Source organism: Macrobrachium nipponense, chromosome 27, assembly GCF_015104395.2.
Source record: "Macrobrachium nipponense isolate FS-2020 chromosome 27, ASM1510439v2, whole genome shotgun sequence".
Taxonomy (NCBI): domain Eukaryota; kingdom Metazoa; phylum Arthropoda; class Malacostraca; order Decapoda; family Palaemonidae; genus Macrobrachium; species Macrobrachium nipponense.
Window position 1 is genome coordinate 27,041,860 of NC_087216.1, and position 22,538 is coordinate 27,064,397.

Below are 22,538 nucleotides of genomic sequence, written 5' to 3' on the forward strand. Positions count from 1 at the left end.
CTATGGGAGGTTGGGATGAGTTCGTTTTGTTAAAATAATTGTTATTGTTTACTTGATGTATATGGAGGAGTTTGTTCTAATGTAGCATATATATAATGCCAACGGTATATGTTGTTTCAGGGTATATTATTCTTTTGTTTTTGTATTTTTTTAAGGAATGAAATTGAATGTTGAAGGAACTGTTGACTACTGCCCAAAACAAAATATATTATATATATATATATATATATATATATATATATATATATAATATATATATATATATATTTGTGTGTATGTATGTATACATTTATACATATATATATGAAAATAAAAGGCACATAAAACACTATTTGAACGTTTATGGGCCTTTTATCTTCATATTATACTGTTGTAATACAGTAAAGACATCCATATATATATATATATATATATATATATATATATATATATATATATATATATATATATATATATATATATAACAATCTATAATTGGTCACGTTATCCAACCTTACTTACAAGAGAACACACATAAAAAATTTTAAAACCGAAAATTGAATCAATCTACCCACACTTAATTTACCCAAAACCAAAGCTCAGCGAATTTGAAAAAGATGCTAAAGAGATTACCGAAAAATTAGATACATAATATAATAGTAGTACACCAATCTAACGCACAAAAAAAAATAATAATAAATAATAAAGAATAAAACATATATCAACTCACACGCAGCTCCAATGGTGTTCCATAAACTCTCTAGGGGGACCGGCTGCCCATCAAGATCCTGTAACGAAAAAGAGGGAAGAAGAAGTTTCATGAAAAAATGTCAACAAAAGACGCGGGAGATACGTTAAGTTAACGAGGGGACAATTTTGTCCCGTGAGTAGGTTAACTTCTACTATCACGGTAAAGGTGAAGTGAGAGAGAGAGAGAGAGAGAGAGAGAGAGAGAGAGAGAGTTTATATATATCGAGACTAGCACCCACAGCCACCAGCTCCCAGCAACCAAAACCCAACCTGCAATCACCAGGCACTAACCACAGCAACCTGTAATCACTAACCACAGCAACCTGTAATCACTAACCACTAACCACAGCAACCTGCATCCTCCAACCACCTATCACATCAACCTGCAACCACCAAGCACTAACCACATCAACCTGCAACCACCAAACACCGAATAGCAACCACAGCAACCAGTGACAGCAACATCGTAACCACCCACCCCCTCTCCCCCTCCCCTCCTCCTCTCTCCAACCAGGATTCCGAGGCCAATGATCAAAACAATGCTTGCACGCCGTCAATTCATCGGGAAATGGAATATTTATGAGGGAGCGTTCTCTGCTCTTGCATATCCCGGGCGCTTTCCAGTTAGCCACAAATGAACGCGACGTGAGTCGTCGCATGCAATAGAGTGAGGCTCTCTCTCTCTCTCTCTCTCTCTCTCTCTCCAGCAACTGAAAATCTCGGGTCGTATCTTCAATCTCATGCCATGCTCACTGAGTTCCCTTCAAGTTAAAAAAAATAGATCAATAAACAAACTAAACTAATTACCCCAATTCTGTTTCGGAAGGAAATTGGGAAAACTGGGAAATAATTGAGTATGATGATGATGACGCTTATGATTGGAGGGGGGTGGGGGGCGGGGGAAGGAAGTTCGACTTCAAACTGCCAGTATAATTTGTGGCCGAACTTCTTCCTAAGTAGCAGCGGGGTGTCGTTACAGAAGTTAAGTTGTCTAGCCCTGTTGGCTGACTTGTGTAATTACTTACCCTCCATAATATTCAATGGATTCTTGGTCAATCTGTTAAGTTATTTAGGCTTTGAAATATCTGAAAATATAATTATTTGCGTGTAGATTCTTGCATTGTTCTGGCATTAGCAAGAAATAGATTGAAGAGCATTTGCCCTAAGATGTAAAAGTGTTTGTGTCACGTAAATTAATATACACTTAAAATATTCACATGCTGGTAGCCTCTTAAGTATCATACTTAGAAGTGAAAGGCCTTTTACTGGGTATCTCGTTGTTTAGTGAGGTGGGCTTCAAGTAATAAGACCAACTAAGCCGTGCTCTTGGAGCTAGGCCTAACAATCCAGTTGGCGTAGACAGTGACTCGTGTGAATTGCTCTCAATTAACTGCTATAGTACTACTCCTCCTTGAAAGGACTACTGTACATTTGACTACTGCTTTTCATCTACATGAAAGCTAATTTTTGCTTGGTAACTGCTATTACCTGCTTTATAACTGTTCACTAACAAGATAGCTCATGATTCCACAAAGAAATTATGACCTGTTTTCCAGATGACGCAAGGAATTCAGCAATGATTTGTTTCCCAGGTGAATTCTTATAACGAAAGCTGGATCACTGCAAGAGCACAATAAGCATAACGATTCTTGTAATAACCTTATAAAACATTGAAACAATTAGTAGTTTACATTCAGGGTCACTAACTGTAAACATACGGAGTCTGTTTTATAGTTTGCATCGTCCAGACCGGTCATTTGAATTCCAGCATTACCTGCCCCTGTTCTGCACTGAAAAAAGAAAAAAAAATATGTCCGTGAATAGCTCTAGCTATCGTTTGTGGGAAAGACCTGATAAAACCACAACTGAACTTGAAAAAGTAGTGCCCACAATAATGTCTTACTTTCTCTTCGGATAGGGTACAACCCGAGGCTATTAAAGAAAATGTGTAGCCATCTTTAAGGCGACACTCCTACAAGGTAGTGCGTTGGATCCTGTCATATGCAAACACATCTATTAGGAAATGAAGGGAAAAGCGCTACAACTGAGTGAAATGGGGTGCAAAACGGTACAGTCTCTTGAAATGAGGTACAAGGAGGTATGACCATTTCAAATGAGGTGCAAAGAAGTGGGCCTATGCCTAAATTAGGCCTATCAACATCCCTTCCAACGCCCCTTGAAACTGACCAGTGCAATACGCCACTTGTCATTTCACATTCACTAAAACTGTAAAAACCATAAAAAGTAAAGCATAAACGAAAAAGGATAATATATCTTTTACATTCTAGACGTAAAGGTAAAAAACTGAAAGGGAAAAAATGGTGGCAATGTTTGTTCTGCCATAAACGATATTTACGTAAGAAGAAGAACATTGGGAGGCTTCAGTGTTATCGTAAAGGGCAGAGGGTAAAAGAACGATTCCTACGAGAATAGAGGAAGAAGAAGAAGAAGGGGGAGGGGGGGAGGAGGAGAAGCAGAAGAAGAAGGAGAAGAATATTGTTGTTTACATGAGGTCTTATGAGATGCGGGAGAAGAGGAGAAATGACGCAGGAAATGAAATACAGTTGTTATGAGAGAGAGAGAGAGAGAGAGAGAGAGAGAGAGAGAGAGAGAGAGAGAGAAAGACTGAAGAAACAGGAGCAGGCTTAGCCAGGAAAAAATACAAGAAACAAAATAAGTTTACCATGCGCAGTATAGAGGAAAATAAAGTATATAGACCATGGTAATATACACTGATTGATATGTTTCTGAGACCTGGCGATGCATCGCTATTATCAGAATAAGGTAGAGAGTGCATTAAAAGATAAAAAAAAAAATGAAAATGAAAATAAAAGTAGATCAGGATAAGGTTCGACATTTAACAGGAACTTGAAAAATGAAAGTTAAAAGAGATGGTTTTTAATATATCAGCACTGTTGACACATTACAAGGTCATCTGTCATCTCGTAACTATAGACTAAAGAGACATTTTTATGAAAAGGTATTAACATCCAATGATCCTTTAAAAAAAATCTGGATTTTTACCGGATTTACCAGATCATTTTCGAGGGATATGATTTTTATTACACTTGGATTTATGCTAAATCGTTCATCTCATATTTTTTTTTTTTTCTTAATCAGGGTTATATTAATATGCAAATATCTTCTGGTTGCTAACTGGACCAAATTCTTCATTGCGCGAGAAAATAAATTGGGGAAAAATTAGTGAGAGAGAGAGAGAGAGAGAGAGAGAGGGAAAAAAAAAAGAAAGAGGAGAGAGAGAGAGAGAGAGAGAGAGAGAGAGAGTAGCAGGTGGTCTCGTTAGCGGATCAAAACGGGACTGTATTTTTTTATTTTCTCTAAAATGGATAGCTCTCTCCTCTCTCTCTCTCTCTCGTCTCTCTCTCTCTCTCTATCTCTCTATAATTAATATATATATAATATATATATATATATATATATATATATATATAATATATATGTATATATGTTAATCTTTCTTTAAAATATTTAAGTAATATTAAAAATAATTCTTTAAAATATTAATACTAAAAAACATTTCTTCAAAACCATTACTGGTTCTGATAAAGATATGGACGTTTGTAACTCAAGATACAAGATGTAAGCAGGATAATGCTTTTTAGACCTATCTAGACACTGGTTCTTGGATTTGTGATTTAGTTACATAAAATACAGACCATTTGTTGAACACACACACACACACACACACACACACACACACACCTCGACAGCGTAAAGAATGAAACATAGTTATGACTTCTGATAAAGCTATGGACGCTTTTACCAAAGAAGCTGGATTAAGCAGGCTAGCAGAAGATCCCTGTTCTGTACTGTGCTTTATCTGATACGAAAACCGCACAGCCATACAAATCTCTACATTTTTTCATTTGATTTTTTTTATCTTTCACATGTTAAAGGGAGCTTCCCTTGAATACAGGGATTTAGGCAGTTAAAAAATGTAGCTCTCTCTCTCTCTCTCTCTCTCCTTGACATTTGGAACATAAGCAAAACCGTGTACATTTATAATGTGCAGCTTGAAAAATCATATTTCCAGCTATGCTTTTATAAAGTGTGAAAAACATAAAAGCATTTTGTTGTAGGATTAGGGCAATTTTTTTGTTTCAAATGTTACAAAATCATTTCGCAATCTGGTTCTGTTGCCTAACTACATGACAGAGCTGTGGTGTTATCTCACAAATCAGCGCTGGGTACACTATACATAGTAGGCCTAGTGCTTCTGTAATGCCTTGCTTGTACACTATACATAGTCGGCCTAGTGCCTCTGTAATGCCTGGCTTGTAAACTCTGCTATTAGGCGTAATGCTTCTGCAATGCCCTACTTGTAAACTCTGTAATTAGGCCTAATGCTTCTGTAATGCCTTGTTTGTACACTATACAAAGTAGGCCTAATGCTTATGTAGCGCCTTGCTTAACTATACAAAGTAGGCCTAATGCTTCTGTAACGCCTTGCTTGTACACTATACATAGTAGGCCTAATGCTTCTGTAATACCTTGTTTGGAAACTATACATAGTTGACCTAATGCTTCTGTAATGCCTTGATTGTAAACTCTGCAATTAGGCCTAATGCTTCTGTAATGCCTTGCTTGTAAACTATACATAGTAGGCTAATGCTTCTATAATACCTTGTTTGTAAACTCTGCAATTTGGCCTAATGCTTCTGTAATGCCTTGCTTGTAAACTATACATAGTAGGTCTAATGCTTCTGTAATACCTTGTTTGGAAACTATACATAGTAGGCCTAATGCGCCTGTAATGCCTTGCTTGTAAACTCTGCAATTAGGCCTAATGCTTCTGTAATGCCTTGCTCACCTTACTTAAAAAGTAAAGCGGTAGTTTTACATGCTCTTTTGTTAATTCATGGTTGTTTTGACTTGACAATTTTGGAATTCTCTTCCTGCTTTGGTATTCATGGCTTTTAATAATCTTTTACGCGGTAGGCCTACAACTAACTGCGTGGTTAAGTCGCCATGAAGTAGTCCTAACAATTCTTACAGTTCCCCCAAGTCGTCTCCGAATCTGGGCAGCTCCGGCGCATCTTACTGGCTATTGGACGAGCTCTTATTTATATAAAAAAAAAACGACAAAAAAGAAGGCGCATCCATTGGCTTTTGTTTATAAATGAAAACCAGGCGTGTATTCATTTCCGGTACACTGTTAAAAATGTGGTTTATACGAGCAGCAGCAGCAGAGAGAGAGAGAGAGAGAGAGAGAGAGAGAGAGAGAGAGAGACTTTTGCTTTTGCAGGAATTAATTCCTAGACTGGAATGTTGAAAGCCATAAGTAAGCATAAAAGTGTTTCAAGTAAAACCAGGAGTCTTTTGGGTCAAGGGAATAAAGTTTATTATTTTTTTTATTGTGTTGTTTATTTGTTTATTTTTTTTATTTGTGGACTTGCCTCGTTTCCAATAGTCTAGTTTAAAACTGCGGTTGGTTTTTTAATCTCTCTCTCACTCTCTTCTTTACCATATTCTGTCTGTCTGTTAGCCCCCGCCCCCCCTCTCTCTCTCTCTCTTTTCGTCATTACCCAATTTCCCACCTCTCTCTCTCTCTCTCTCTCTCTATTTTTCTCATTTTATCTCTTTCTCAAAATTTTAATCTCTTTCTCTCTCTCTATCTCTCTCCTTCTCTCTTTTCATCTTTACCTAATCTCCCAACCGTCCCCCCCCCACCTCTCTCTCTCTCTCTCTCTCTCTCTCTCTCTCGCTCTCTCTCTCTCTCTCTCTTTCCGAGACCCCAATATTCATGTTTTATCGCTCCAATGCATTTTTATGGGAAGAAACAAACGGCCAAGCTCAACATTTTTCAATGAACTGGAAAAACAGAAGCTGAATATATTTCCCTTAAGAAATATATTCCATTGTGATGTATCAAAATATCTTTAATTTAAGAGTTACTGCAGCAACAACATATAGGCCTTTCAATATGTACCTTCCTTTTTCCTTGATATATTTATAATGTAATTCCCAAAAGAAATATATTCCATTTTGATGTATCAAAATATATTTAATTTAAGAGTTACTGCGGCAACAACCTATAGGCCTTTAAATATGTACCTTCCTTTTTCTTTTATATATTTATAATGTAATTTCCAAAAGAAATATATTCCATTTTGATGTATCAAAATACCTTTAATTTAAGAGTCACTACAGTAACAACTTATAGGCCTTTAAATATGTACCTTCCTTTTTATTTAATATATTTATCATGTATTTCCCTAAAGAAATATATTCCATGGTAATATATCAAAATATCTTTAATTCGAGAGTAACTTCAGTAACATCTAGACCTCTAAATTTGTATATCACGTTTTGTCTCTAATATATTTCCCTTAAAAAATATATTCCATTAGGCCTTCAAATTTGTATATCTTGCTTTCTTTTAATATATTTATTTGATTTTCATCAAATGAAGAAGATAAAATACAAGGAAATAAAAGTGGAATTGGCAGAAAACTCCCCATTTCCACTAAAAAGTAATAGTCAGAGCGGTTGGACAGCAAAATGAAAGAGAGAAAGCACTTGGAATGGAGGTCGAGTAAAACTACCATAACGCCATACATACATTATATCTTATATATATTATTATATATATATACTATATATATATATATATATATATTTATATATATATATTCATGAAAATGTATAGAACTTTCATTCTAAATGCATGTGTGTAGGTGTGTGTGTGTGTCAGTGGGTGGGTATTTTGTGTGCACATAATGTAATAAATAAACTTCCCACGTAAATAATTTAAGTCGTAAACACCAATTTACATATTCCACCCACACAACTATCGGATCCAGGCGGATTGTCAGAACAGTCTATCTATCTTTCCCCTCCATGCAATGTTTTTCGATAACTTGTAATCTTTTTTAAGCACTTCGAAATTGCATTTCAGAGAATATATCTCCTAAACCGTTGTTTTGGAAGTGGAGTCAGGATGAGGCTAGAATACTAATCCTCTTCGCGGGAGTTGAGTTGAATATAAAATTTAGACCGAAGGCCAAGCACTGGGACCTATGAGGTCACTCAGTGCTGAAATGGAAATTGACGGTGAAAAGGTTTGAAAGGTGTAACAGGAGGACAACCTCAAAGCAGTTGCACTATGACTCAAGTGTTAGGATAGAGGGTGGAAAGTAAGATGGAAGAAAGAGTATATGAAAAGAGGTACAGTAAAAGGAACGAAAGCGGTGGCAGCTAGGGCCCAAAGGTACGCTGCAAAGAACCTCAAGTCATGCCTACAGTGCACCGCATGAAGGCCACTGACGGAACTAACCTCCACTACGGGGCCTCTGTGTATGGAACTTGATTCGGTCAAGGAGTGTCTGCACGACTGTCAGACTTGTTGTATACACATCACAAACTTGCTAAATACAAGTCAAAGACTTATTGGTGGTTCTCCTAACCAGTGCTTCATACAGTTATCCAGAATTTGTCAAAGACTTTTCATTTACTGTTGCCAACTTGTTTTCAGTATGTTTGTCACATGTATGCAATACGTTACTGACTGATTATGGAATACAAACTTTTCCAAAGCGTCGACAAATCAGGCAAAATGGAAAAGTTTGGGACGAGGAATGCCATCACATTGCTGGAAATTAAATTACAATTCCCAACAATTTAATTAAATTTCCAGCTACTTACTAGAAATTGCTGGAAATTAAATTCCAATTCCAAGCAATTGTAATCAAATTCCTAGTTACTTACTAGAAATTGCTGGAAATTAACTTACAATTCCCAGCAACTGTAATCTAATTTCCAGCAATGTGCTGGAAATTACTGGAAATTAAATTACAATTCCCAGCAATTGCAATATAATTTCCAACAATTTGCTGGAAACTGCTGGAAATTAAATAACAATTTCCAGCAATTGTAATATAATTTTCAGCATTTGCTGGATATTGCTGGAAATCAAATTACAACTCCCAGCAATTGTAATTTAATTTCCAGCAATTAGCTGGAAATTGCTGGAAATTAAATTACAATTCCAAGCAATTTTAATTTAATTTCCAGCAATTTCCAGCACATTGCTGGAAATTAAACCACAATTCTTACCAAGCATTCAGGATGAGGTGGATTGCGACCTACTTCTCTATACGAAATTCACCACTTAGGTCGACAAGAGTGTACGTGAGAATGTACGTCGTATACAGAATCTGTATACTTATACATAAAATACACAACATACTCCGGAATTATTTCGAAATACGACGCTGACTTAACCAGGTCTGAAAATATCGGTTTAATGAAGCATTGCATTCAGAGCTGGAATGAAAATAGGAAGTTATTAGATATATTTTTCGTTAATTAACCCGTCTTCATTTCTGCTCGAAACGGGAATGGTGGAATATTCTGGAAGATGAAAATGGAAAGATGAGCAAACAAAAAAAAGGGACGATTCTTTTTTAGACAAAAGAGGGAAATTTATTGTATATAAATATAAAACAAAGGAAAAGGGATGTAACAAACGGAGAAAAAATAAAACAAATTGCAGCATTGGAGCCAGATTAGATAAAAGATGAAAATTTATTTCATATAGAAAAACAAGCAAAACAGATGCAACAAACAAAGAAAAAATTAAACAAATTATTACACAATTGGAGACAGAGGAGAACAAGCAAGAAAACTAGCCTGACATTATTGTAGAAAAAGATGTGAAATTTATTCCGTACAAAACAAAAAATAATGAACAGCAGATGCAATGAACGAAAGCAAAATTAAATAAATTAAATATCTCACTGCATTGTTTATATAAAAAAAAGTAGTTTTTAAGCTTAGATAAAGCCAGCAATACGAAGCAATACCGTCTTTCTATTGTTAGAATCTGGCATCCACATCCCTCTCCACAGTGTTGCCTCGTAGGTGTCCAGCGATTTATTCATGACCTGGTACTTGTCCTAAACGGGGACAGTACAGGACTATTTATAGCAACATTCTTCCTTTCAGAGTTTCCGATCGTCGAGTAGAACAGTAACACAGTAACAGGTTCCGTAAAATTGTATAATTGTATATATATATATATAGATATATATATATATATTTGATATATATATATAGTATATATGTATGTATATATATGTGTATATAGTATATATATATAATATAATATATATATATATATATATATATTACAAGTTTTCAAGGGCTAGCTGCCCCCATCATCTGGTTGCCATAAACTAGGTCCAGTTATTCTCTACATGAATGCAAAGTGCATTTTGTGCAAGTGATCAATCTCAGTTCATATATATATATATATATATATATATATATATATATATATATATATATATCATATATATATATATATATATATATATATATATATGTATGTATACGTGTGTGTATGAATTTGAATATATATACAAATACAGTCTCAAAGGTGAATGAAGATGGGGTCTGGTCAATGCTTGGATTGGTGACCAATAACAAAGACCGGCTTGGACACTTGTCATATTAAACTACTATGCAATAGGTCGTAGGGCTAGCAGCCCCACCCAACAATAACCACTAACAACTAGAAGGGCATCACCTAGAGTCTCTTTCCATTGTTAGGAAAAATCTATATATATTATGAATTTGAAACATTAAAAAAATATCCTTTATTATAAAATAAGTTTATTACATTTACTATTATCTTATTTACGGATTTATGGTCATTCCTAAAAAGGAGGTAAACACGAAGACCTGTGAAATAATCCTCGAATAGCCAGCAAGTGCAAACACTCTATATTCGTACAGAGGTCTGTTCATATGGTAATGTTCCTTGCTTGTGTGGTTGGTGGGTCTGACGTATATGTATGCTAATACGTTTAGATGTATGTTGATGCGACCCAGTCAAAACATGAATTGAGTAAGTATAAGTATATATGAAAAATAAATAAGCATTTATAAGCATTCACCGTAGACTGGTGTAGTTATCACAGTAGAAAGATGTACTGAGTAATTGTAATAGAAATTAGATATGCATTCATTGTAGACTGCTGTAGACTTTTTAGGTAAATATTGCTTGTGGATGTAGAGAAACATGCACTGAGTAATTATAATAGAAATTAGATAAGCATTTTTTGTAGACTGCCCTAGTTTTTTAAGGTAAATATTACTTGTGGACGTAGAGAAACATGTATTGAGCAATTATAGCAGAAATTAAATAAGCATTTTTCGTAGACTGCCCTAGTTTCTTTTGTTTCGGGTAAATATTGCTTGTGGACATAGAGAAACATGCCCTGAGTAATTATAACACAAATTAGATAACCGTTTATTGTAAAATCTTATAGATTTGTAGTAGATGTTACTCGTAGACGAACAGTGGTAATCTAGTACATGGCTCCTGCTGTTGAGAGACATTTAATTAAATGCATTGAGTAAGTATGAAGAAAACTGAATAAGCATTCAGCGTAGAATGCTGTAGGTTATGTAGTTAGGTACCACACGAAAGAAGTTAGTGGTAGTCTAAATGCCTTCTGTAGTTGTGATACAAGCTGGACAAAACGTCACTGGTGCCACATGGGAGACGAAATATAAGTTAACATTTGATGATACCAAATGATAACAACTTTAAACAAAATCATAAACCTCAGTAATTTCAAAGTGACAATGCACACCAGTGCCTCTCGAATTGTCAAACACCTGTCACTTCCTCCTCCCCCTCCTCCTCCTCCGTCGTCGTCGTCGTCCAGTGTCCCGGGTTCGGGACAGCTCCTGTAGAGGTTCCTGATTACACTCTGCTCTGTAAAGGACAGGTGTGTGACGCGTCGCCTCTGGAGTTGACTTGAGCCATTTCAGCGTGCGAGCTAATTCTGTTGTTTATCTCCGGGGTGGTTGGGGGGATTTGTTGGTAGGTGTCTGGTGAATTGAGATTTCAATGATTGTCCCTTTTGCAGGGGCGTCGTCGGGATCCTGACGATGGTACCAGCTTTTGGGGAGTGATGGGAAAATCTTTCTTTACTCTTATAAAGTGAACTACTATATTTTTAGGTAATGATTGGGGTACTGGGTATACCATTTACTCTTAGGCCAATGGTAGAAGTTACTGGGAAGATTATATAACCTTTCAACATGGCATCTAAGAATGATCTTTACTCTTATAAAGGGAAATTAATATAATAATTCAGGTAATGGTTGGGGTACTGGGTATACCATTTACTCTTAGTAGACCTTACTGGGAAGACAATACAACCTTTCAACATGGCATCTACGAACGATTCCTCCAAAGGATTTTATCATGCGCTGGCATATACCTTCTTCGGGTAAAGTAACATCCTCCACTCTCATAATGATGTCTCCTTCACATCAGAAGGATGTGAAAAGATGGAGGTTCGAAGTACTAAAAACGTAATCGTATCATTAAATGATTTTGAAAATAAAATACCCATCAATATCTAATTGCAAGTCTATCAGCTTGATGTTGCTTATGGACCTTACGGGCAGATAGAAAGAGGAAGCTTTTCAGAATTAAAACATATATAACTCTGATATTGCTTGCACCTCTAATTCGGTCTGAATCCAAGAACATTGCTTTGAATACCTCAGGCATCGAGGTTAAGCTTCTTGTATTGCTATTGGGGGGAGGGGGGTTCGGGGGTCTGGATGTTGGAGACTTAACCCATTTGTCTCTTCACCCTCTCAGTTCAGAGCTAAAGCTCTATCAAAAAAAGGCTGAAATTTATAAATGATGTATGTTACACACACACACGTATTTATATGTATATACGTATATATACATCACATATCACTCTACTTACACACCTGCACAACGGAAAACACACACACACGAAGACGCACGCGCATCTATAAATAATAAAAAATAAATATGTAAAACCCCTCCTACGTCCAGAAAGAATAATCCACCATTTGTTTTACAGGCGAGAAAAAAACAGCATACCTTTCCTAGCGAGGTAGAAAAAAGCTCCACTTCCCTTAAAAGCCCTTTGGCAGTCTTTTACAGACTTTCTTATATTTTTTTTCTTTTGTATTTCTTCTTTATTTTCATTCCAGTCTTTTTATCTCAGGAATATACTACAGCAGTTCTTAGGAGATAAACGACTCTCTCTCATCTCGTCTTGTCTTGTCTTGGGGAAATGTTTTGCCCCGTTTCGAAATGCTGCTGTTTTTTTTTTTTTAATGTTGGGGGGGTAGAGAGAGAGAGAGAGAGAGAGAGAGACGAGAGAGAGAAGATGGAGAGAGAGAGAGAGAGAGAGAGAGAGAGCGAGAGAGCAGAAGAGAGAGAGAGAGAGAGAGAGAGAGAGAGAGAGAGAGAGAGAGAGAGAAGAGGAGAAGAGGGAGAGGAAGGAGAAGGAGAGTAGAGAGAGAAGATCACAAATGTTAGCGAGAGAGAGAGAGAGAGAGAGAGAGAGAGAGAGAGAGAGAGACCGTGTTTGTGTTTTCGTATCTAAAAAGTTGTTTTTAGTGCGTAGACGGAATACTGCTGAGCCGCCTTCTTTGTAGTCATCTGTGAAGCTGTCGATGATGTGGAAATTCCCCTACGAGCATAAACAAAACAAAACTATATTATAAATATTTTTCGTGTTTACAATCGAAGCTAACCTTCAAACTTTGAGTTCCTTGCGAGCGTAATACAAGACGCAATGAAATCCGGAATACGCGTAACACAGTAACAGAAAAACTCTCAATCTCTCTCTCTCTCTCTCTTCTAATTACGTTCCTGTCATATTTATCTCCTTCGTAAACACAGTATCATCATCATTATAAGTCTCTATTAGTGTCACCAACCACATAACCATTACAGTTATCTGTTCATAAACTGCCAAGAATCTTGAATTCTTCCTCTACTCGCATTGTTAGGAGTCATGTTAGATAACCATAATTTTAAGTAAGAGAATTCGGCGCAAGGACACACGATAGCGCAAGCAGTATTTAAGTAGGAAAGCGCCGAGACTCATGACAGTTTTTCTCAAGCGAGGCGACGAGATCCTGGAAGGTGGAAATGGGAAATGGTGATGATGATAATATAATCACAGACACATAAATATGTATATATAAAAACACAACCATAACATAAACACGCACATACACAGAAATACAAAACATAAAAGGGACTGAAACAATCTGGTTTCTTAATTAAAAATGAACTCCACTTGGAAAATTTTATTCACTCGCGAAATCCCCATTAACAATCATGGACAACCTCTAAACACACTGCGCCACTCACCTCACTCTTTCCAAAGCTCCACAGCCCTATGTGTTTCCAAACTAAGTTCGTTATTCCAGTGAGATTATGCGTGTAAGATATATCAACTCATTTGTTCCCCACTGAAAGGCTCGCTTTTGTTGGGACAGACTAAACTGGCCTTATGCCAGCGCGGGCTGTTGCTCAAAGGTCACCCATAAGTGCGGTAAGATGTGGGAGGGAGTGATATAAGTTTGTTTTAGACCTCTGGACTCTCCCAGCCATTAGACCAAGCGCTGGGATCTACGAGGTCATTCAGCGCTGAAAGGGAAACTTGAGAGTATGAAGGGTCTAAATACTTTAACAGGAGGCGAGTAAGGTGGAAGAAAGAGAATACGAACGGAGGCACAGTAAAACGTATAACCTTTCCATTTCTCCAGAAAATAAGAACACTGGAAAGCTCTCGACAGAAGAAATTAACAACCAGAGATGCGCATCAAGTCCCGTGGTTTCAGAGGGGTAAAGTATATTGAAATACACACACACATTTCGAATTTAATCTCACAATGGCAAGTGTTGGGAAATATACATTATGACGTTAATTTCATCTGTGAAATATGAAACTCTGGCTTTGGTGTGGGTATGATGTATATATATATATATTTGTTGAAAGCTCTCATTGTCTGACCTGGTATAGTGTATATCTAATTTCCTTTGATAGATGCCTGTCAGTATATTATATGTATATAATATACCGTAGTATAATATATCATATATGCTTAACCGAGGGAATTTTATTGGGCGATAATAGAATTGTCGGCGCCCCAGGCGCGAATCCAGGCACCATACAAATCCAGGAACGTCAGTGAAGCTTTTACCCACTCCACCACCGCAAAAGGCTATAAGTTAATGCCGTCTCTCACCCTCAAATACCTTTCGCGCTCAGGTATTCGCTGATTTGGAGCCAGCATTAAACCACCTCGACCTCAGTAGTGTTGTAGTGCTTATGACAGCACGTAGCCATTAATATAAGTCATATCACATTACCGTGATTCATATACATACATCGAGCTACAAATGTCCTTTAATATCGGAATTAATATATTTTCATATATGCTTAACCGAAGAGGTGGTGGATTGGGTAAAAGCTTCACTGACGTTCCTGGATTTGTATGGTGTCCTGGGTTCGCGCCTGGGCGCCGACAATTCTATTATTGCCTAATAAAATTCCCTTTCGGTTAAGCATATATGAAATTATATTAATTCCGAGGTAGAGTGGAGTAGATGTTAAAGGACATTTGTAGCTCGATGTACATATATATTATATTATATATTATATAGAATATATAATATATATATAATAGATATATATATATATTTATATTAATATTATATATATATAGCGTGTGTGTGTGTGTGTATGTATAAAGTTACAAAAATACAAAAAACATCTAAACATAAAAATCAACGGTACCAGTAGTACAGACTACGTATCTCACAATAGAACTCATTGTTAAAACCTAATCCATTCAAAGGCAATCCAGAAAAATACCATTGCAATTATATCTCATGTAATTCAGTACTTCACCCATCGTCAATCATGCGGTTTTTATGTTATATCATTTTTCATCCTGTGAAATAGCATTCCATTTTTCGAGGAGGGTTTATAATTATAATTTGCATAATTATGATAACTCTTTTCGTCTAAGAGGATTTGGTATTATGTTGGTGCAGCGGTATTAAAAGGGTGATGGAAATGTGTGGAGAATATTTTGTGTTAACATTCGCAGGAATAAAATATTATTGCTTTCACGCCAGAGAAAATATGTAACGACTGAAAAGGATTTTTTTCATAATTAGACCAGCTTCATTCAAAGTTGATTTCTCTTCTTTATTCAGTGGCATTTGTCGTTTTTATTGATAATGAAATGTAAGCATTAGAACACTGAAAATTAAAATAAATTAGGTAAATTCTATCCTACAGTTACAAAGGTGCCAAGATTGTATATTCTGACAAAATATTTTTCTGTGGATGATTGCATTCAATTCTAACATATTAATTTATGACAAAACTTGAACAGAGACATTCAATATCATTAATCAATCATTAATCTTCTATATTCATACAAATAACAATATCAGAAAGTTATTAAGAAAAGACTTTTCAAAACAGGTGAAGCAGGCGGGTATTTTTGAGTGTCCAACACTTTAATATACATTTATTTTTAATTTTCTGACCCCGTTTCAATGATATATATCTTTAATTGCTTTTCTGTGACTCGATACGAAACTGGGTATGAATTCATGTGTTTTGTGTTTCTAAATTGAAACTGATTTTATTTACAAAACTGTTCGTATTTTATTGGTATATTTTTCATCATGCATTCATATTGATGCATCCTATTGTGTATTTCGTAGAAGAGTGAAATAGACAATGAATTCTTTTGTAAGACGATTGATTTTCAGCGGAAGCATTTCTCAGAATCTGTTAAAAGAATAAGAATGTATATTTTCGAGAGTAGTAGTAGTAGTAGTAGTAGTAGTAGTAGTAGCAGTGTGATTAGAGAAACAGAACACTTCAACCCATGTAACGGCTCCTCCCCAATCTACCCTTTTTACTTCAAAACGCGTAACAGACAATACGATTTTTTTCCACTCTTTCCTTACCATCAATACGTTCCATAATCCTCTCTTGTTTCAGAAGCCCCAACTGGTGTCTCAATTAATTATCCTCCTGTGAGCTAATACCGGTTCCAAGTCCTGTCGAGGAAGGAAAAACGCGCAGAGAACGAAAAATCTAAAATTCTGCGCTACTTTGCATTCGTAAACTTCCTTTCACCTTTAACAGAAATCCATGACAGCCCTAAGCAACCCAGCCCATACACCACACCAGCCCCTAACCCCCTTCTCTACCCCACCCCCTCTCCCTCCTTCACCTACTCCCCTGCTTCTAAGTATTATTGAATGGAACTGAAAGGCTGTGAATTCTCGATCCAAAAAGTCTATTTTTTTTCTTGTTTTTTTTCGGGGGGGGGGGGGGGTTGCGTGGTTAGGGGCTTCAGGTGCGACCTCTCTCTCTCTCTCTCTCTCTCTCTCTCTCTCTCTCTCTTTTCTTAAGACTTTTGATTATATTGCTTCAGTTTATGCATCTCTTCAACTCGATCAAACATTGAATAAAGAAAATGAGTTTTTGCTGCATAATTCTTATCAGGCAGCTCAGCTGTGCATGAGATCAAAATAACCCCAATTCCTTTGTAATGATCGTGTTTTTATTTGGGTTCATTAAACTCTACAGTTGACATGTCTTCAACATGTCGGCGACTTATGGCATACATGTCACAAATAAGTTGCGAACAAGTGAAGAACTAATCTCTGACCAATGCTGGATGGTCGCACAAAGCGCTTGTTAGGATTATCAATGTCGCTTATTTGTGCCTAACTAGTTGGGGACATGTATCTTGTATCCAATGGGTTGGTGACATGTATCTTGTATCTAACTGGTTGGTGATATGTATCGTGTATCTATATGGTTGGTGCCATCTATCGTGCATCTTATAACTAAGTAGTTGGTGATGTATCTTGCAACTGGTTGGTTACATGTGTTATCTATCTAGCTGGTTGGTGACATGTATCTTATATCTAGCCAGTTGGTAACATGTATACAGCACGTTGCCGAGATGTGTTTTCGACACGTTCTACCTGCCGCTGTCTCTTCGACACCGATATTCGCCCTGTTCTTATTCAACCACCGTCACGCCTCTGTATATCATGAATAACCTTTCCCTCCCTCCCTCCCTCCCTCCCTCCTTCCTTCCTTCCTTCCTTCCTTCCTTCCTTCCTTCCTTCCTTCCTTTCCGTGTAGCTATAAAGTGTCTTCGCGTTTCCTTTTTCGAATATTCCAGGGCCCCGAATAATGAATTTCTTCTCCACCTTTGATCTGCGAGAAAACAGGAACTTTGTCGCGGAATTTTCCTCTTTCCTCTTTTTGGGAATCTTAATCTTTCCTCTTTTCAGAAGTCGTTGCATAACAAGTCATTTTTTGGAAAGAATAAAAAATTGAAAGGATTGTTTACTGGAATTGGTCTTTCTGTTCATTTTTATCACTTTTAGGAGAGAATGAAAAATTGAAAGGATTTTTTTCGTGATTTTTTACTTGAGTTGGTCTTTCTGATCATTTTATACCTCTCTCCCGGGCTGTGTTTCCTAAATATATTATTTCATATCTCACTCGAATTTTCATGAATGTGACTTATATTTATTTTACGTGACTTGGTCATTTTGATGTAATATGTTTGATGCTGTGTTCCTTAGGTAGATTATTTCATATCCTACTGATTTCTTTCAAGAACATAGCTCACACTGAAGTTTTTATATATGAGAAGAGCAATGAAGAATACATTTATTATTTCATTTTTATCTAACCTCTGAGAGAAACGAGCATAGGTCTGATGTCAAACATGAAATACAACTTAAGCTAAATATTCGTGATAACTGACTAACATCGTATCCTATGACTCAATGCAATTATTTCCATCAGTACCGAAGACAATCAGAGCTTACGAAGATGACTGAACACACTGCTCTTATTTCCATCAGTACTGAACGCAATCAGAGCACATAAAGATTCGTAATACCTAACATAAATCTTATCTTATGACGCAATGATCTTCCTGACCCCAAAACGAAGACCTGCTTCATGTCTATACTCAGTTTTTTTCCATCTGTCCACCAGCCTGTGGTGTTTGCGTATGGTAACACTGCGTCCCGTGTTTTAGATAGTTACGGTATGTGTAAGTTTTAGGTAAATAAAAGGATATCTGGGTGTACATTTGCAACTGAAAAGTATTTTAATAATTTACTGTATGCGAATTACACCGTTAATATTCGAAATAGGATATTGTTATTATTGTTGAATGTAAGCTGAATGTAACTATCTAAAGCCCGGGACGCAGTGTTACCATACGCAAACACCACAGGCGGGTGGACAGATGGAAAAAAACCGAGTATAGTTGGTTTGATCATCGAAGACAAGATTAATTGACTGTGTACGAAGATGCGAAGCGGCGGAGGTCAGCTTTAAAAGGGGTAAATCATACACAAAAGGTCAAGTCATGTCTCATAGCAAGAGTCTGCGGGCAGCGTCCGTCTCTTAGCTTAACGGTTTGTCAACTACACGGAGATTTGCCAATGATTTGTCGATGAAATTGTCGTGAGTGGGATTTTGTTATTTGCTATGTTGAAAATTTTTTTTTTTTTTTGCAGAGTTTGCGCGCTATCATGTAGTCATATATTACTGAGGAATTATTCTTACACACACACGTATATATATATATAAATATATATATATATATATATATATATATATATATATATATATATATATATATTACTTCTCATCCGTTATCAAACACGCACATACGTCTATATAAATATATTATATATATATATATATATATATATTATATATATATAAAATATATATATATAATATATATATAAATATATATATTTTTTTTATATATATATATATTACATATATATATATATATATATATATTATTTCTATCTGTGATTAAACATATATATATATATATAAATATATATATATATATATATATATATATATATATATATATATATATGTATATATATGTTTGATCACGGATAGAAATAATTCCTGAAGTCTCTCTCTCTCTCCCTCTCTCTCTCTCTCTCTCTCTCTCTCTCTCTCGCTTATTCGAGATGATGAAAAAAAAGACAGTTTTACAACTTCAACTTTAACGTCTTTTGTTTACCTGACGGAAAAATATTTGAATTTCCTCTCTCTCTCTCTCTCTCTCGTCTCTCTCTCTCTCTCTCTCTCTCTCTCTCTCATCTGCCTGTTTGAGATATTCTCATAAAAATTCTCTCGTCTCGTAGCTGAGAAATTTTCTCTCATCAGTGGCAGACGAGATGTTTTGAGATTCTAATCGCCAGGAAGTTTATTCCGTAAAGTTTCTAGAAACTATAAACATTAGTGTAATGTAATGCATTTACCCCCAGCTTCCTTTCCTGCGCCGTCTCTCTCTCTCTCTCTCTCTCTCTCTCTCTCTCTCTCTCGTAGTAGTAGTAGTAGTAATCTTGCTTGGTGAGACGTTCCTGCGCGAAGTCAGATTAATCAACAGATATCACAAGTTTAACATTAACCGTCTAGGAATTTTGAGAAATATCTAGAAGTGTTCGTGAACTATCGGTGATAAGATTAGTGTGAAAATAGTAGGATAAAGCGTTTCTAAGTTAGTTTATCAAGTGAAATACTGTAAATCAGAACAAGATGGCAGTAAGTTCCAACTGCGGGAAAAATGGCGAGATTTAGCTTGCTTGGCAAATTCGCAATACGATGAGGTAGCAGAAGGGAACTGGCATTTCTGATCTATGAGATCAGCAACAGTCCTAACCAAAAAGATACAAAAGCATTCATAGATATATTAGAAGGATACAATCCTTAAAACTGGAACAAATCAATTGAAAACATCTTGAAAATAATTGAAGAAGTTCCAAATAAAATCCAAGTGGTCAAGAGACTCATAAAGAAATATACATAAACCAACATATTCCGACAAGAAAATGAATAAGGTGAACCTTGTGAATATCCTAATTGAGCATTAGGAAAAAGAATGCCAAAAGCATGTAAACTGTGTAAGGTGTGGTATAGCATAGTTAATCCACAAAACCTAATCAGAAAATGTGCTGCATGCAACATTCCGACCCATCCACAGTGTGCTGAGGTAATGCAAGATATGAGAAAAGACACAAGAATTTTTTGCTCATCATGTCTACCATGGATAGGAAATGTTATTAAATCAAGATTGAATGTACAAATAGTTGAGGATGAAGAAGAAGAAGAAGAGGAAAAAGAAGAAGAAGAAGAAGAAGAAGGAGGAAAACGTAAGAGAAGTAAACAAACTGAAATGACAGAAAAAGATAAGGAAAACAAAGAACAAGATAAAAGTATGGATGCAGAGATACTCATTGATACTACATATGAGGCTATAAAGCGCATAACCTACGAAAGAAATAAATTACGATATGACAACACAAAAGAAAATGCCGAAGAGGCTCTACCCAGATCTACACAATGACGGGAAAGAGGAAAAAATATACAAAAAAGACAAAGTCTGCAACCTTCTGAAAAGAGGGAATTGCAGATTTGGAGAAAAATGTTACTACACATCCTAAGGTATGTCAAACAACTATGAAATATATGGTAAATGTGCATACCTAGATGGCTATGAGGATGATTGCAGAGATCTACATCCAAAAATATGCAAAAACCTAAAAGAAGGAAAAGGATGTGAAGTTCGACAAAAATGTAAATGTAAAAATATGTCACCCTGTAGCCATGAAAAATAATCAAATAAAATCTAACCTATCAAGTAATAAAATCCAAAATAAGAAAGAAACAAATAAAGAGAGGAATGAAGAATATCAGGTAAAAGAAAAAAGCAAGCCATCAACGAGATAGGCAGAGGTGTCAGCAAAAAATTTCAGGGCATCAGCTCCAAGATTCTACTCAAGAGATAATAACTGTTTTTATTATGCAAGAGGATATTGCAGATATGGAGAAAATTGCAGATTCAGACACAAAATGAATAATTATGATAAAGGAAGAACAAATATTATGGAAAAGTTAGATTTTTTAATGTCAGAATTTTTTCTGGAAATGAAAAAAAGAACAACATAACCAGAACAGGAAAGAGACATAGGAAAATCCTTATTATTACCAATATTATGAAGGAGAAACACGCAAACCATCATAGTGATGAATGCGCAGGGTTTAGTTACGAGTAACTCAAAAGAAAAATAGAGTACTTAGAAGAACTAACCCCAAACATTGAAAAGAAAATAGATATAATGAATATAAGTGAAACCTGGATAATTTTTTTTTTTTTTTTTTTTTTTTTTTCCCAGGAGACAAGATGGGAATGATGATCAAATAAAAGGGTTCCAAACTTATAGATCAGATAGAAAAAATAGGAATCAAGGGGGAACCGCAAAATATGGGAAAGACAAAAAACAAGGAAAAATATATGAGAAATATAGTAACTCAGAATGTGAACTAATAGCGGTAGAATTTGAATCTGAAAAATTAATGAACATAGTAATATATAGACCTCCTAATACTAAAGAGTTTGACTTAATAATAGAAAAATTGATGATATATGTAGAAATCACAAGGACTGGACTATTCTCCTATCTGGAGACTTCAACTTTCCTTTCGTAGACTGGAAAAAACGAATAGGAGATTGTGGATGTACTTATACATATAAAAAAGAGAGTAATAGTAGTGCAGAAGATAAGAGGCAATTCGAAAAGCTATTAGATATGCTACTAGAATACAACATTCAACAAATAAATCACCTGCCAACAAGAAAGGAAAATACTTTAGACCTAGTATTTGTGAACGAGATGAATTATGTTAAAGAAATAATAGTTATAATGCGAGTATTTCAGACCATAATGTCATAGAATTAACAGTCCATTCCAAAGCAAGTGAAAACAGAGATAAGCAAGAAATGAAAAAGTGGGAAGGATATGGAAAATACAACTTCTACAGTAAAAATATAAAATGGTCAGAAATAAATGAAGAATTAAACAAAGATTGGGATAACATTTTCGTAAA

The 22,538-nt window shown here is 35.7% G+C and overlaps 1 protein-coding gene across 3 annotated transcripts in view; it reads right to left on the minus strand.

Moving 5' to 3' along the window:
- The window catches only part of LOC135200969 (neuropeptide Y receptor type 5-like), a 219,889-nt gene that overhangs the window by 152,455 nt on the left and 44,896 nt on the right, over positions 1-22,538 (minus strand). For all 3 annotated transcript variants that reach the window (XR_010311409.1, XM_064229747.1, XM_064229746.1), the window contains exon 2: positions 710-767. The gene's annotated coding sequence lies outside the window, so the exon portion shown is untranslated. The remainder of the gene's footprint in view (positions 1-709; positions 768-22,538) is intronic.